This window comes from Dipodomys spectabilis, unplaced genomic scaffold (assembly GCF_019054845.1).
Source record: "Dipodomys spectabilis isolate Male_0828 unplaced genomic scaffold, ASM1905484v1 ptg000260l, whole genome shotgun sequence".
NCBI classification, from domain to species: Eukaryota; Metazoa; Chordata; class Mammalia; order Rodentia; family Heteromyidae; genus Dipodomys; species Dipodomys spectabilis.
Genome location: NW_024870937.1, coordinates 2,180,124 through 2,193,720, shown reverse-complemented (window position 1 = coordinate 2,193,720; position 13,597 = coordinate 2,180,124). Strand labels below are relative to the sequence as shown.

General features: G+C 41.8%; 1 protein-coding gene across 1 annotated transcript in view; it reads left to right on the top strand.

Moving 5' to 3' along the window:
- The window catches only part of Klhl6 (kelch like family member 6), a 48,358-nt gene that overhangs the window by 22,029 nt on the left and 12,732 nt on the right, over nucleotides 1–13,597 (top strand). The gene's annotated exons all lie outside the window — the stretch shown is intronic.

Genomic DNA, 13,597 nt, shown 5'->3' with positions numbered 1-13,597 from the left:
ATCCTGAGTTCAAGTACCAAGACTGGTTGAAAGGTGTGGGGGAGAAATGGGGGAAGGATTACAGATGGCTGTGTAAAAGAAAAAGTTGGCATTTAAAAGATGTACAGGGCTGGGAATGTGGCTTAATGGTAGAGTGCTTGCCTAGCATGCATGAAACCCTGTGTTTGATTCCTCAGTACCATGTAAACAGAAAAAGACAGAAGTGACACTGTGGCTCAAGTGATAGAGTGCTAGCCTTGAGCAAAAGAAGCCCAGGGCCGGGCCAGTGCCCAAGCCCTGAGTTCAAGCCCTAGGACTAGCAAAATAAAATAAATAAATAAATAAAATGTACAAATGATGGATTTTTGGAACAAAGAATAAACAGGTGCCTATTTTAATTCACTTAGAGTTGTATATAGAGAAAAGTGGGTCAGAACTTGCATTTTCTTTGTCAGTCACAGAAGCTGATACCACTTTTGTGAAACTGAAACCAGTGCAGATTAGATTATCTCATGTTCCCACCCCTGGTAGTAAAGATTTCTAAATCTTCACACTGCTGATTGACTCAGCTGCTCTAATAATTTTTGGTGGTGTTTTTTAGATCTTCTCTCAATCTCTTCCTATTACCCACTGATTACTTGTTTCACGGTCTAGAAGAAATATTTTGTTGACCAAGCCATTGTCGCCATTTGGAAAGAGCACCTTAAATCAGGCAACTGCATGTGGTGGTGGCAGGTTTTCAGACAAGTAACTTGTAGGTCAAATGTTCATTGGATCAGCCAGTTCTGGCCTGGCATGAGACAGTTTCTTTGGAAGACATCTTTAGTATGGCAGATAGGATCCATTTGTTCACTAGAAGAACGTGTAGTAACCTGACTATAGTTTATTGGCCAACTCTAAGGAGAAACATACTTTCCCCAAGTAGTTTTTTTTCTTTTTTCTTAAAGGTAAGAGATGCATCTGAAAGGAAATGCCTAAGGGACTCTATCTCCTGTGAGACGGTACCATTGAGATGAATGTCACCCAGCCTAGATTCTAGAAAGGAAATGCCCCTCCCTCTTGCCTTACTTGGATCTCTAGGCTTTTGAGTTCTAGATAAGCAAATCAGTCAGAAAGTTCAGATTCAGTACTTTTTTTCAGTTTTACATGTGAGATTCAATAACATATTCATGCATATTAAGATAGCGTTTTTTCCTTACTATGACTTATTTAATAAAAGCATTAGTTTCACTCTCAAAAAAAAAAAAAGAAAGTTCAGATCTTGGGCAATAACCCTAAGAACTTGCAAGATTTCTCAACTTTAGAGAAGTTCATCATGTTTGTTACTTTCCTTTTTACACATTTACTTTTATTTTTCATTTTAGTATAAAAATTCATGGGCTGAGAATGTGGCTTAGTGGTAGAGTACTTGCCTAGCATGTTGAAGCCCTGGGTTACATTCCTAAGTCCCACATAATCAGAAAAAGCTGGAACTGATGCTGTGGCTCAAGTGATAGCATGCTAGCCTTGAGTAAAAGAAGCTCAGGGCTAGTGCCTAGGCCCTGAGTTCCAGCCCCAGGACTGGCAAAAATAAAAAATAAAAATTCATGAAGACTAAGGGCTTGAGAGCAGCTGTAGAGCAGGAAGAGGTGAGATCAGGCAGCCAGGTCATCATGCGTTTAGTCTTGGAGCAGAAGGGTTCCTAAAGTACAGAGAAGATGACTAGAAGGAAAATCCCTGCCAGGCTGTTTGCTGTGCCTGCCAGGAGAGATCAGGTCCAGTCATCCAGCCTGCCTGGGAAGAGCCTGCGTAGCACTCCCTGCGCAGTGATGTAACTTTTGTCATGGTAGAAACTGAAGAAGCCTTCAGTCAAGATTTTGGTATTGCTAATTTTTCTAATTAGCAAGGAGTCATTATGGGAAGGTTTTTGAAGTTTTGTATTGTGTGTGTGTGTGTGTGTGTGTGTGTGTGTGTGTGTGTGCACTCACTCATACTCAGGGCCTGGCCACTGTCCTTGAGTATTTTTGCTCAAAGCTAGCACTCCACCACATGAGCTTTTTTACCACTCCACTTCTGTCTTTTGGTGGTTAATTGGAGGTAAGAGTCTCACACTTTCCTGCCTGAGTTCCCAACTGTGATCCTCAGATCTCAGCCTCCTGAGGAACAAGGATTATAGGCAAGAGCCACAGGTACCTGGCCAAAATTTTGTATTAGTCTTTTTTGAGTTCTAAGTAATATACAAAAGTCTGTCTTGGGGTATAAATTCAAGAGTGAAAAAATGAGATTTAGCCTGTTATTTTTCTACCAATGAACTTAATCCTTATCCCAAGTTTCCCATTCTGCTAGAGGCAGAAATCATTGTCAATTTAATGACATCTTACTTTAGGATAGTTTACTCAATTCAGGATTCATGTTGGTTTTTTTTTTTTTTTTTTTTTTTGGTCCGGTCGTGGGGCCTGAACTCTGGGCCTGGGCGCTGTCCCTCAGCTCTTCAGCTCAAGGCTAGCACTCTACCACTTGAGCCACAGCGCCACTTCCGGCTTTTTTTTCTTATGTGGTGCTGAGGAATCGAACCCAGGGCCTCAGGCATGCAAGACAAGCGCTTCTACCACTGAGCCACCTTCCCAGCTCCAGGATTCATGTTGTTTTTAGAGGTGTTTATAAATACTGTGCAAGGACATCCTCATCATAGTCACTTGTGTGGTTGCTCCATGCCAGTACCCATAGGAGCATCTGTCTTACTGTCACTCTCTTTCTGGACTTTGACCCCTTCCCCAGGGGCGTTAACTGAAGCCTGCATCTGGTCATCCATTGGTTGTTGACATTCACTTTGCAATCTCCTTGCCTTTTTAGTAAGTCCCCTTCAAGTCTTCCAGTCATCTCAGCTACTTCTTTGTCCTCTCAGGCCACACAGGACACTTTCACTTGCTCTCCTGGGCCAGCCTGGAACCACAGAGAACATGGAAAAACTGCCACAGGCCTTTCTGGTCTAGAAGCAGCCCCTTCAAGGATCTCATCTGTCATGGCTTGGCTGGGCTGCTGATCTTCTGCTTTCAGCCTGGCCATTCAGACCCACATTTTCTTGTCCTCAATTATACCACCTGAAAGGGGCTGGTAGCATATCCTACTTCAGAGTTTTGGCCTGGTTTTAAAGGCAGGACATCATCTCAGAGATCTAGGCCTGTTTCTCTATTGTTAGACCCTCTCTTTCTACTCTCTCTTCAGACCTGGCAATTGTCTCTTGCAGTGTGAGAAAGACCAACCCTTACATTATTAAGCACTAACTTTGGCACAGACTTTATGCTTAGACTCTTTAGGATTCTAACTTTTAATCCTCATAGAGCTAGGTTCTTACCACTAATTGGTGTTCTTTCAAACCCAGGTTTCTGGTATGTTCTAAACATCTGTTTTAAAAAACCCCAAACCAAAAATTGTTTTCTTTGTCTGCCCTATCATCCCTTTCCTCAACAAACATTGTCAGGAGCTACCTCTCTAGTCTGTGGAATAGAAGTGGTGTGTTAGATTCTAGTTGTCATGACAATACATGTTGTTACCAGATTATCACTTGTATTACCTTTCAATCACAAATTATTAAGCATTTGCTAAAAGAAAGATAGTCTAACGTGAAGCTATGGGGGTGTTAAATTAATTGGCCACATTTATGCAGCAATTTAATATTCATTCCCCTATATGATCTCACATGATCTTGTCAATATCTGAGCAAGCAGGCAGGTGAGTCTGAAAAGTGGCTGTTATAGTCTCAGTACTGTCTAGATAAGAAAACTGTGGCTCAAGAACTCTTCAGGTATTAGAGCTGCAGTTTGAGTCCAGAACTCCTGACTCCATATGTTTACTTCTATCTACTTCTAACAAACCCTCAGTTCCCAGTGAGCTTTCAAACTAGTGGACAATACAACCAGAACCCAAAGCAGGAAGGAAAAAGCATTGAACCAGATCTCATCAAGTAAGGAACATTTCAACAAATATCAGTAGAGTTAAGGCAAAATAGACAGAGAGCTGGCCAGTGGCTCACGCCTGTAATCCTAGCTACTTAAGAGGCTGAAATCTGAGGATCCCAGTTTGAAGCAAGCCTGGGCAGGAAAATCTGAGACTCTTTTTTTTTCTGTCAGTTCCAGGGCTTGAACTCAGGGCTTGAACTCTTTGTGCTCAAGGCTAGCTCTCTACCACTTGAGCCACATTGCCACTTCCAGCCTTTTCTGAGTAGTTTATTGGAGATAAGAATCTCATGGACTTTCCTGCTTGGGCTAGCTTCAACCATGATCCTAAGATCTCAGCCTCCTGAGTAGCTAGGATATAGGCATGAGCTACTGACACCCATCTTCGGAGAGACTTTTATTTACAATTAACCATCAAAAAGCCAAAAATGGAGTTATGGGACAAATCGAGTGAAAAATCTAAGGGACAACACCCAGACTCTAAGTTCAAGCGCCAGTATTAGCACCCAAAACAAAAACAAACAAAATAGGCAGAGAGAACTTCCAAACCGAGAAAGGGTTAAGGTTTCAGCATATCTAACTCTCTCTCTCTCTTGCTCACTCTCTCCTTCACACACACACACACACACACACACACACACACACACACACACACTACATTCTTAGCATCAATCATGTCCCAGATACAATCACCTCATTTAATCTTAGCAATAGTGTTCTGCCCTAGCCTTCATCATGTGCCCATATGGGGTCACTGAGTCCTAGATGTGACACTGTAGTGGTTTGCTGCTGAAGCAACTACTGTATCTTTTAGAAACTCAGGGGCATATTTGTTCCTCAATCTTGGTTACATTCAACTCAACCTTGAACCCTTCTCTTTGACTTCACTTGTGAACTGTATCTACTTCTATGGCTACCGTGGCACTTCAGCTTAGTGAATGGAAGATCTTTGCCAGGTTCAGTTCCTTCCTCCTCTCCAGAAGCCAGCAGATTTTTTCCCCTAGCACTGGACCTTGGAGCTTGAATTCAGGGTTTGCATTTTCCATTAGCTTTTCTGCTCAAGGCTGATGCTCTACCACTTGAGCACAGTTCCACTTCTGGCGCTGGGCAATTATTTGGAAATAAGTCTCACAGATGTGTCTGCCAGGGTTGGCTTCTAACTGCTATCCTCAGAACTCAGCCTCCTGAGTAGCTTACAGGTGTGAGCCAGCAGGGCCTGGCTAAGCTTTCTCCCTATAACACTCCCAGGCAGGTCTAGGTCCTAGGTATAGGAAGGGAGACTAAGATAGAAGATTAGGCATAGGGATAATCTTACAAGAGAAATATTTTTCCTTGGAGAAAAAAATGATGACAAAAGTTACAAACGTTTAGAAATATTTTGAGATAAATTTGAGTTTTATTACTCTCAGCAAATTATCCTACACACACACTGAGTTGGTGGAACTGAACCCTTTACTCAGGTTCTGTGGCTGGTGGAATTGCTGATTTGGATTAAAATGGGTCTTCATATCTGGGCGCCAGTGGCTCACGCCTGTAATCCTAGCTACTCCAGAGGCTGAGATCTGAGGATCGTGGTTCAAAACCAGCCTAGGGAAGGAAAGTCTGTGAGACTCTTATCTCCAATTAACCACCAGAAACCCGGAAGTGGTGCTGTGGCTCAAGTGGTAGTGGTAAAGCACTTGCCTTGAGCTGAAGAGCTCAGGGACAGTGCCCAGACCCAGAGTTCAAGCCCCATGACTGACCCCACCCCCTCAAAAAAAGGTCTTCATTATTGTATAGTAGATTTGTAGGAGTGTGAAGAGAAATGTGAAATCACCTGGGTGAAATTCCTGAGGATCACAGATTTTGGAAAATGCAAAAGGGAAGGGAGGCAGTGAAATGAAAAACATGGGGACAGTGTGTGTGTGTGTGTGTGTGTGTGTGTGTGTGTGTGCGCGCGGGCGCGTGCGCTAGTACTGGCCCTTGAACTCAGGGACTGGACACTGTTACTGAATTTTTTTTGCTCAAGGCTAACGCTCTACTACTTTGAGCTACAGCTCTACTTTCAGTTTTCTGGTGGTTAATTGGAGCTAAGAGTCTCCTGCCCCAGCTGACTTTGAACCGTGATCCTCAGATCTCAGTCTCCTGAGTAGCTAGGTATGAGTCTCTGGTACCCATCTGCTTTCCCCTGAGCATTTTGTGCTCAAGCCTAGCATTCTACCATTTGAGCCACAGCACTACTTCTGGCTTTTATGTGTGTGTGTGCTTAATTAGAGATAAAAGTATCACAGACTTTCCTGATTGGGCTGGCTTTGAACCAAGGTCCTCAGAGCTCAGCCCCCTGAGCAGAAGGATTACAGGTGAGCCACTGGCACCCAGCTAATACTCTATTTTTAACTCGTTATTTTGTTGTATGTATGTATGTACATTTGTGTGTATGTATTATCTGTTTGCATTAATTGCACATATTAATAGGCTTCAGTGTGGTGTTTCCATGTAGGCATATGCATTGATAAGATCCAACCTCCTTTTTCATATCTTTCCTCCTCTCAATTTCTAGTAACCACTATTCTAGTTTCAGGTCAAAAAAATTCTTTTTGTCTGTCTTGGGGCTTGAACTCAAGGCCTGAGCACTATCCTTGAGCTTTTCACAGAAGTGTAGAGCTCTACTACTTTGAACCACAGTGTCACTTATGGTTTTCTGGGCTAACGAGATAAGAGTTTCATAGACTTTCCTGCTGGGGCTGGTTTTGAACTGTGATCCTCAGATCTCAGCCTCCTGAGTAGCTAGGATTACAAGCATGAGCCACTGGCACCTGGCTCAATTTTTTTTAATCTTTCATGTATGAGAGAATGCAGTTGATACTTCTTTATGTCTAAATGATGATGCATTGTGTATTTACACCATATTTTCTTTATCCATTTATGGATATACACCTGGGCTGATTCTATATCAAATATGCTACAATAAATATGTTGATTTCTTTTCCTTTGAATATGAATCCTGGGTGGGATGGCTGAGTTGTATGATACATCTATTTTTAGTTTTTTTAAGAAAGTCAAAATTAGACAAATTCTATTGATTTTTTTATTGTGAAAATACCATACAGAGTGGTTACAATTACATGAGCAAGGGAATGAGTACATTTCTTATCAAGCATCGTTGCCTCCTCCGTTGTTTCCCCTTCCCATCCCTTCCCATCTCCTCCCTCCCTTCGTCTCCCCCCCCCCAAATTCTATCAAATATTAACAATATATCCAGTACAAAACTTTTGCACTCTGGGCACATCTGTAATCCTAATTACTCAGGAGGCTGAGATCTGGAGTATTACAGTTTGAAGCCAGCCCCATCAGAAGTCTTTGAGATCACATCTCCAAAATAGCCAGCATAAAAGCAAGGCTGGAGGTGTGGCGTAGTAGTAGAATGTCAACTGAGCAAGCAAAGCTGAGTGAGGTGAGGCCTTGATTGTAGGAGAAAATATGTGGTAACTTTTCATCTGTCAGAGGCTAAATATCCAGAATACATAAAGAACTCATAAAATGGAATACAAATAAGTTAGCCAATTAAAATAACGGGCAAGTGGTCTGAACAAGCACTAATCAGAACCTCTTTAGGGAAGACACTTTGCATGGGAACTGTAGTTGTGTCTCAGTGGTTTTGTTGATCATATTTTTGGTCTCGTCAGACAATCAGGTGCTGGCTGAAACCTTTAGTTCACATTTCCCCACAAACAGGAAGCTGCTGTCTGTTGTCATTATCTACCATCTCTCAGTTCTCTCAAACAAGCTCATAGGACAGGCTGAGGCAGAAAATTAGAATAATCTTAAATGTGGGAAACATAAAAAGAGTACTCAAAAAAGTTTCTTTTTTCTACTTTTTTTTTTTTTTTTTTGCCCCAAAGCAGGTTCCCAGCCATTGGTGGGGATCACAGGAAGCTACCCCAAAGCATGCCCTTTGCAGCCCTTCTGCTCATAAGGCCTCTTTGGATTTCCCTGGCATTTTGTTAGTTCAGTCGTTTATATTACAGTGGCAAAGTGAAGCCCAGAGAGGTGAAGTAGCAGGTCATCAAGGTCGTGTCTCCCACCTATCAGCTGTGTGGCCATGGATCATGTCCTTAGTTCTCAATTCTCTATTTCCTTCTCTATATAAATGAGGGTAATAGAACCTTCCTCTTTTTATTTGTTAGATAATTTCATTTTATCAAGCAACAACAAAGTTTATTTGCTAAAGGCAAGAGCAAGGCCAGGGTGCTAGTGGCTCACTCCTGTAATCCTGGCTACTCAGGAGGCTGAGATCTGAGGATCACAGCTCAAAGCCAGCCTGGGCGGGAAACTCTGAGACTCTTATCTCCAGCTAACCACCAAAATGCCAGAAGTGGAACTATGACTCAGGTGGTAGAACACTAGCCTTGAGCAAAAAAGCTCAAGTTTACCACCCAGGACCTGCTTTGAACCCTAGAACTGGCACAGAAAAAAAAAGAAGAAGAAGAAGAAAGAAAGAAAAAGAAAAAGGAAAAACAATTAGTAATTCTAGCTACTCAGGAGGTTTTGATCTGAGGACTATGGTTCAAAGCAAGGCCAGTCAGAAAAGTCTGTGAAACTCTTCTTTTTTTTTTTTTTTTGTCAGGGGGTGGGGGGTGGGGGTGGGATCCAGTCATGGGGCCTGAACTCTGGGCCTGGGCGCTGTCCTTCAGCTCTTCAGCTCAAGGCTAGTGCTCTACCACTTGAGCCACAGCGCCACTTCCAGCTTTTTTTCTTTTTGCTTATGTGGTGCCGGGGAATAGAACCCAGGGCCTCAGGCATGCAAGGCAAGCGCTCTACCACTAAGCTACCTTCCCAGCCCTCTTCTTTTTTTGTCAGTTGTGTGGCCTGAACTGTGGGCCTGGGCACTGTCTCTCAGCACTTCAGCTCAAGGCTAGTGCTCTACCACTTAAGCCACAGCACCACTTCCAGATTTTTCTGCTTATGTGGTACTGAAGAATCGACCCAGGGCCTCAAGTATGCAAGGCAAGCACTCTACCATTGAGACATCTTCCCAACCCCTCTGTGAGACTCTTATCTCCAATTAAACACACACATACACATATACACACGTGTGCACACATGCACACCAAAGCTGGAAGGGCAGCTGTAGCACAAGTGGTAGAGTGGCAGCCTTGAGTGAAAAAAATCTAAGGAACAGTGCCTAGGCCCTGGGTTCAAGCTCCAGTACTAGTACACACACACACTCTCACACACAAATCAAAAAAAGAATTTGGCAAAGCTGACATGGTAGCACATGCTTATAATTCCAGTACTTAGGAGGCTGTGGCAGAAGGATCCCAAGTTTGAGGACAGCCTGGGTGACCAAAACTGTCTCAAAAAAATAACGATAAGAATCCTACTTGCAAGCAGTTTGGCATACAGTTGGCAGCCTTTGTTTTATTTTATACATTTAATTTTATTTCCTTATTGTCTACTTCAATAATGAGAAAGTTTTAGATATTTTGTTCTAATTTTAAAATATACATGTTCAGGATAGAAAATTTAGTCTTTACAACAAAATATTTTTTAAAAAAACCTCAAATCAATCACTTCATGAGTATCAGCATTTTATTGTTACTATATAGTATGTTCTTTGTTATGTAAAACTTAATCTATTTTATTTATTTATTTATTTTTGGGGCCTGAACTCTGGGCCTGGGCGCTGTCCCTCAGCTCTCCAGCTCAAGGCTAGTGCTCTACCACTTGAGCCACAATGCCACTAACAGCTTTTTTCTTTTTGCTTATGTGGTGCTGAGGAATCGAACCCAGGGTCTCAGGCATGCGAGGCAAGCGCTCTACCACTGAGCCACCTTCCCAGCCCTCTATTTTATTTTTCAAAATATATTTTATTTTATTTTATTAAAATATATTTTTGTTGCTGGTTGTGGGGCTTTGAACTCAGGGCCTGGGTTCTGTCCTTGAACTTTTGGTGCTCAAAGCTGGCACTCTACCACTGAAGTTACAACTCTACTCCTGGCTTTTTGGTGGTTAATTGTAGATAAGAATCTCATGGAGTGGCGCTGTAGCTCAAGTGGTAGAGCGCTCGCCTTGAGGTGAAGAGCTGAGGGACAACACCCAGGCCCAGAGTTCAAGCCCCACGACCGACAAAAAAAAAAAAAAAAAAGAATCTCATGGACTTTTCTACCCAGACTGCCACAGGGTCTTGGGTGCTTCCTCCTCCCTCAGCCCTTCCCCTTGCCACCCACCCAGAAGGGTGTAAGTATTTAGATACATCTATTTAATTTTCATATCCCTTCTTGTCACTTGAAGCCAGCATGGTAGACATGGTGTTCTGTGTGGGAGGTTGCCAGGTCGAGTGATGTAAGTGATGTTTCACAGAAGTTTCCAGAGGCAGAGCCGATAGGACTCTCATGAAAAGTTCTGAGAACTCAACAATGCTTGAGATCCAATGTGTATTTTTACTTTTTGAACCTAAAAACAACTAAACAGGTGTTAGAATTCTCAACTGTTTCTATAGTTGGTCAAGCGAGGAGCCAGGCTACAGGCAGCTGGAGCCTGCAACTGGGGAGAACTGAGGTAGAGGTTGGGCTTTCTCCAATTTTGCATTGACTCTCAGGACAAGGTAACCTGAATGGACAGTTGCAAGGTGAAGTCTGACTGGAAAAAGTCATATTTTGTGCTGGAGATTACTCCAGAAAGTTAGTGATATGTGCTTCTAGGTTACTCTGGAGTGCAGCTGGATCTCAGTCAACTTGATGCATTCTAAAGGCACGTTCTGCCACATCCTCACCTGCAGGTCTCATGGTCCTGTGTTCCCACTTCCTGTCACCTGAGCCAGCCTTCTGCACATTGTACCTCACGACGCTCAGATGCACACCATTCATCCTCTCACCAGGATCTGCTATCTGATGGGCATTTCTTGTGATGCATTTCCCCTTTGCTATTTTCTGAAACCTTGACTCAGGCATACAGAATATCAAGAGGGTGGCTAGGAGATTAAACTTACTTCGAACAAAGCTCCAGAGAACAACAAATAATAATGAAATCTCATTTGAAAAGGATGAGATGATATGTGATGGCTATGACAGACTATCATCTATAAAATGCTGTTGATGCATAGGGATTCATTTTTATGAAGGAACCTGGGTGCCAATCAATATGTTTACAGATTATCATATTTTTGTTTTTATGTTAGTATTGGGACTTGAACTCAAGATTTACATTTTCCCTTGGCTCTTTTGCTCAAGGTTGGTGTTCTATCACTCAAGCCATACCTTTACTTTCTGTTTTTGTTGTTGTTGTTGTTGTTTTGCTGATTAATTGGAGATAAGAGATCCTTGGTTTTATCTGCCCAGACTGGTAACTTTAATCCTCAGATCTCAGCTTCCTAAGTAACTAAGATTAGAGGCATGTACCACCAGTGCCTGGTTCATAAGTTTTTAAGTTATGAAAAGGATACTTATCCATTTCAGGGGAATAAATAAACCAATTAAATATATAAATCAGCAAAAATTTAAATTCCTATGACCTCCTTAGAGACTATGGCATGCTATATTATCATGTTTATATAGTATATTCCTGAGCCATTTCAGTGGGACCTGTTTTTGCAGGAGAATTATAGTCCTTCTGGCGACAATATTTCACCATATGGCTTACTCTGGCCAGTTAAGTGTGAATGGAAATGGCATAGTGCCCCTGGGAAGGTTTGAGAAGTTTTGTGTGATTCTTTCCCTTCTGTTAGAAAGCCAGCATATCTCAGGTAAGAGCTCTCCCATTATCCTGGGTTCTGAAATGAAGAGCCTTATGAAGGATTTATGGAGTGTAAACATTCTTCTAAGCCCCTAAAATTTGATGCTTAGATTTAACCTACTACATCTTAATTTGTCCTGAGAGGCTTGATACACAAAGAGGTAAAAACTGTTAATATTTGGTTTGTATTTTTAGCCTCTTTATCTATGCTTGCACACACACACACACATACACACACACATTTTTTTTTTAATTCAGGTTTGAACTCAGGGCCTGTAACTCGCTCAGCTTTTGCTCTACTACTTAAGCCATACTTCCAGCCTTGTCTTTTGCTAGTTATTTTGGAGATAGAGTCTTGTGGACTTTTCTGTTCAGGCTGGCCTTGCACCAAGATCCTCCAGGTTTTAGCCTCCTAAGTAGCTAGGGTTATAAATGTAAGACACTGGTGTCTGCTTTTATATGTTTTTTCTTTCTAAAACTAGGCTCAGGAGTGGCGCTGTGGCTCAAGTGGTAGAGTGCTCACCTTGAGCTGAAGAGCTCAAGGACAACACTCAGGCCCAGAGTTTAAAACCTATGACCGACCCTCCCCCAAAAGACAAAAACAAAAAACTAGGCTCCTAATATACACAGAGTTTTGCAGAGTGCTATTCTTGTTTCATTTTGTGAATCTTCAGTGTGTATCTTTAACAGAAAAGGGTCTTCTTTTTTTATATATTTATTGTAAAGGTGATGAATGGGAGGGGGTAACAGTTACATAAGTAAGATGAGTCCATTTCTTTAAACACTGTTATCCCTGCCCTCATTTTCTCCTGCTTACCCTTCCTTACTCCCCTGTCCCCCCAAGTTATAAAGTTCATTTTCAACATAGGGTCAAGTGAGTTTCATTGTTGTATTAATTCATCCTTTGTCCTGCTTTTTCTGTAACTCCCTTTCCTTTCCATGGATCAGATAAAAGGGTCTTCATAAAATAAAACATTATCATACTTAAAATCAAAAGCATGTTGCTTCATATCACCAAATATTAGTCCTCAGAAACATTTCAGTGTCTTTTTTTGTTGTTACTGTTGTTTAAATCAAGGATCCAAATAAGGTTTACATACATTGCAGTTGATATCTTAGATCTCTTACTTTTGAGTTTCTTTCCTTTCTCTTTTCCTTTGTAATTCATTTGTAGAAGAGAGACAGAATTTTTCACAGTTTGGATTTTACTGATTATATATATATGTATAAATATATATGTATATATATAGTGGGTGTATGTGTATGTGTACATGCATATAAATATGTGTGCACACCAGTCTTGGAGTTTGAACTCAAGGACTGAACACTGTCCTTCAGGTTTTTTGTTCAAGGATAGTACTCTACCACTTCTGCCACAGCTCCACTTCCAGCACTTTGCTGGTTAATAGAAGATAAGAATCTCAAAGACTTTCCTGCTCAGACTAGCTTCAAACTGTGATCCTTGGTTCTCAGCCTCCTGAGTAGCTAGGATTACAGGCTGATTATATTTTCACGGCATCATGTAATATATATATATATATATATATATATATATATATATATATATTTTGGGGGGGTCCAGTCATGGGGCCTGAACTCTGGGCCTGGGCGCTGTCCCTCAGCTCTTCAGCTCAAGGCTAGCACTCTACCACTTGAGCCACAGTGCCACTTCCGGCTTTTTTTCCCCCTGCTATGTGGTACTGAGGAATCGAACCCAGGGCCTCAAGCATGCAAGGCAAGTGCTCTACCACTGAGCCACCTTCCCAGCCCATGTAATATATTTTTATGTCCTCTTATGTTTTCTGTAAATGGTTGGTTAAATTTGGACCAGACTTCACTGGGGATATACTTGGTGGTGGAGCATTTGTCTAACACATGCAATGCCTAGGCTCTCTCCACTATTGAAGAAAAGTAGAGGCTTGATCAAATTCACAGGACAGATTTTAAACTCAATACATTATAAACATTTT